Source organism: Mauremys reevesii, unplaced genomic scaffold (assembly GCF_016161935.1).
Source record: "Mauremys reevesii isolate NIE-2019 unplaced genomic scaffold, ASM1616193v1 Contig28, whole genome shotgun sequence".
NCBI classification, from domain to species: domain Eukaryota; kingdom Metazoa; phylum Chordata; order Testudines; family Geoemydidae; genus Mauremys; species Mauremys reevesii.
In genome coordinates, this window is record NW_024100838.1 from 310,801 (window position 1) to 315,184 (window position 4,384).

Below are 4,384 nucleotides of genomic sequence, written 5' to 3' on the forward strand. Positions count from 1 at the left end.
CGAATCAGGACAAGACGGATCTGAGGACTTATCAACCACTTATTAACCACTGGATCCTGATCAGAGGAAACATCACCCCTCCATCTAAAAGAAGGATAATCAAAAAACTGTTGTGGTTGGACCTCGTAGAGTCCAAAAAGTCATTGGCTGCCACTCTCTCCACTTGGTGACATCCAGGATCATAAGCGATGAAGACATTGATTGGCATAACCCCAGAGAAGCAGGTCTCACGATTCTTCCTTTATCCCCTCTACAGCCATATCTGGCCTTCAATTATTCAGAGACACTAACGCAGGGGTGCACAAACTACGTGCATCCAGCCCTTCAGACGTTTTAATCTGGCCCTCGAGCTCCTGCAGGGGAGTTGAGTCCAGGGCATCCTGCTCCGGTGCTCCAGCCGAGGAATGGGGTCGGGAGCTTGCCCTGTTCTGTATGTGCTATGATGCTGCACAGCTCCTGGAAGCAGCGGCATGTTCCCCCACCAGCTCCTACACAAAGGAGCAGCCATGGGGCTCTACACACTGCCTCCGCCCCAAACCACCACCTCTGCAGCTCCCATTGGCTGGGAACCAAGGCCAATGAGAACTGCAGGGGCGGTGCCTGTGGACATCTGGAGCCTGCACCCTTGACCTCCTCCCATGCCCCAACCACCTGCCCCAGCCCTAATCTCCCTCCCGCCCTCCGAACCCCTTAGTCCCAGACTGGAGCACCTTCCTGCACCTCCAACCCCTCATCCTCATTCCCACCCCAAAGCCCGCACCCCCAGCAGGAGCCGTATCCCCCACCCTGCACCCCAACCCCCAATTTCATGAGCAATCATGTCCTGCCATACAATTTTCATATGCAGATGTGACCCTTGGCCAAAAAGTTTGTCCATCTCTGCACTAAGGGGACAGGTGGGAGAGGGCAAACATGCGCTCCAGCAGACACAGCTTAGTGGCAGAGCTCTAGGGCCAAGGATACAGTCTACTGAGCCTTTTTCATCATAAGCCAGCAAGGAGGTTGCTGAGAGAACTCCCACAGTCTCTGTTGCTCCGACAGCCTCATACCAAGGGGCCTGACTTCCCCTCCCAGGAGATGTTCCTGTAGCGGTGGGTTGTGGGGAACCTGGGCCTGCCCTCTACTCCAGGTTCCAGCCCAGGGACCCTAATGGTAGCAGCTGTTGGCAGCCAAACTATCACTGACAGAGTTGCTACATTTCCCTGGGCCACTTCCCTACAGCTCTCTTGCTTCTCCCTTCTTCACCCTTACCTCAGGGCTCCCTTACCAATGACTTGAGGGTGTCTTCATTAACCAGCCCTTCACCTGCACTGCCTCTCCTCTGGTTCCCTGACTCTCCTCAGCCTGACTGGAGTGAGCCCTTTCATAGTATCAAAAAGGGCCTTAATTAGAGTCAGGTGTTCACATTACCTTAATGGCCTCACCTGACTCTTTGCAGGTTAATTGGAGTCAGGTGTTCTCATTAGCCTGGAGCAGCCCCTGCTCTGGTCACTCAGGGAACAGAAAACTGTTAATCCAATGGCCAATATATCTGCCTTTTATTAATCTGCTGTATCCAACTGGCCTGGGTCTGTCACATATCCCTCCCCCCTGCTCAACACCAAGGGGTTGGGCAGCTTGGGATGCCAGACAGTGTATGTGTGATAAGCCATCAGCGTTGCCATGGCAATTCCCTGCTCTGTGCTGCATGCAAAACCGGAAAGGTTGGAGGGATAAGAACCACCTGGTTACCCTTGTGTTCTTTTCCTTGTTCCCTTGCATCCACTGGAGAGGGACATGGTCGGTCACAAGGACAAATCTGCTCCCCAGCAGGTAGTAACAAAACGTTTCCATGGCCCATTTTACAGCAAGGCACTCTCTCTTTCTACCACTACATATTTTTGTTCCCTTGGAAGGAGTTTCCTACTAAGGTACAGAATTGGGTGTTCCTCTTCCCCAACCATCTGCAACAGGATGGCCCCTAACCCCACCTCAGATGCATCTGTCTGTAGGATTAATTATTTGGTGAAATCCGGGGCTATCAATACGAGGTTACTGCAGAGGGCAGTCTGTAGGTCCGCTGTAAGACTTTCTCCGCTGTGTCAGACCAGCTGACTGGATCAGGACCACAGGCCTTCACTAAGATATTTGGCCTCCCTGAACCCCACGGCACACTTAACAGCATTTGCCATAAGGCTAGCTCGCCTGAAGGTGTCAAGGAACACCCCTACTTTCTTCAAGTGGGTTTCCCAGTCTGACGTATGAATCACCACATCATCCAAGTAGTCTGCTGGCACCTGATAGGGCCTCATAGTTACTCTGGCCCCAGAGTTTGTGACAATGTGGTGATATGTCCCGGTTGTGTGATCTGGCTTTGGCGAGAATGCATCTTGATATTGAGCAACCATCTCAGTTATCTCTTTCTTCTGGGCTATCGTTAGATCTGGAGACACCCTCACTTGTTTGGGATTTTTGTTCCCTGTCGGGCATGTCAGGATTTCAGAAGGTTGATGTGGTATATCTGCTCTAGTTTTTGACGTCCCGGTTGTCGCACCTTGTAATTTACTTCCCCCACAGGTTTGGCTATTTCGTAGGGCCCTTGCCACTGGGCCAACAGCTTACTTTTGGCCGTGGGTACCAGTACCATTACTCTGTCACCAGGTTGAAACCTGATGAACCTCAGCTTGATGGTTGTAGTAGGTTCTCTGGGCTTCTTGGGCCTTCTCTAGGTGCTCCCTCACTATGGGAGTGACCCAGGCTATCCAATTCCTCATCTGTAGCACATGCTCTATTATGTTCTTCCCCTCATAGAATCATAGAATATCAGGGTTGGAAGGGACCTCAGTAGATCATCTAGTCAAATCCCCTGCTCAAAGCAGGACCAATCCCCAGACAGATTTTTGCCCAGATCCCTAAATGGATCCCTCAGGGATTGATCTCACAGCCCTGGGTTTAGCAAGCCAATGTTCAAACCACTGAGCTGTCCCTCCCACCCTTCACTGGGTTCCTCCTCCCAAATTTCCTTGGCTATGTCCAGGATGCCTCGAGGGTTGTGTCCATACATCAGCTCAAAGGGGGAGAATCCAGTGGAAGCCTGGGGGACCTCACAGATGGCAAACATGAGGTATGGGAGTAGGTTGTCCCAATCTTTCCTATCCTTGCTTACAACCTTTCTTATCATGGCCTTGAGGGTCCAGTTAAATCTTTCCACCAGACCATCGATTTGTGGATGGTAAACCAAGGTCTGCAGGGTCTGGACATGGAGCAGGGAACACAGGTCCTTCATCAACTTGGACATGAATGGTGTCCCCGGTCCACGAGGATTTCTTTTGGTAGCCCTACCCAGGCGAAGATTGCCACTAATTCTTTGGCAATGCTCTTGGAGGCTGTGTTTCATAAGGGGACAGCTTCTGGGTATCTGGTTGCATAGTCCAGGATGACAAGCACATACTGGTGGTCTCGGGTCATTTTCTCTAGCGGCACCACAAGATCCATAGCGATCCGCTCGAACGGAACTTCGATGATCAGCAAGGGTACCAAAGGGGCTCTTGAATGTGGACGAGGGCCCTGCAGTTGACATTCATGGCAGGAGGCACAGTACCGGCCAGAAGAACCTGCGTAAGATTCACGCCTGGGTTTTCTCCACTCCCAGGTGCCCTCCAAAAAGGTGACTATGAGCTAGGCTTAATAGAACCTTCTGGTGTTTCCAGGGTATGAGGAGCTGGTGTACCTCTTGCTCCTGCATTTGCATGACCAGGTATAGGAGATTCCTCTTGATCACAAAATAAGGCCCTGGTCCCCAGGCTTTTCCCGCTATAGGTACCCTATCTATCTCAGCCACCGCCTTTCTGGCATTCTAGTACCTTGGGTCTTCCACCTGGCCCCGTCTAAAAGTCTCTCTCCCGGGGCTTATCAGCCTGAACTCTGAGGGCTCTGTCTCTGCCTTCTTGGCCAGCTCTGTGAGGCTGGGGTTGGAACCAGTCTCTGACTCCTCCTCTGTCTTGAGGCCCTCCCCTTCAGTTGCCTGTGTACGTCTGCCTACACAGGTGGCCCTCTGTCCTTGTATCAGGATTTGGGTACCCAAAGCCTTGGCCGCCCTTCTTTCTCTTTTGGTCTTCCTACTTTCCCCAGGACAGGGAATAGTTCCTGAGACATTTTCATGAAAAATGAGAGGTGACCTTCTGCCATGGAAGCCACCTGAAGTTCAGGGAGCTCCCTTCCCTCCAATCCCTCCAGTGGGAGCAAGTTTCCAAACCGGGGGAAATCTCTACTTATGAGCACGGGGTATGGGAGATTTGGGACTACCCCTGCTTTCACCTTGGTGACATTTCCCTGAATTTCAATTTTCACTGGTATTATGGGGTAGTATCTAACAGTCCCATGGACACAGGTTACCCCGTACACT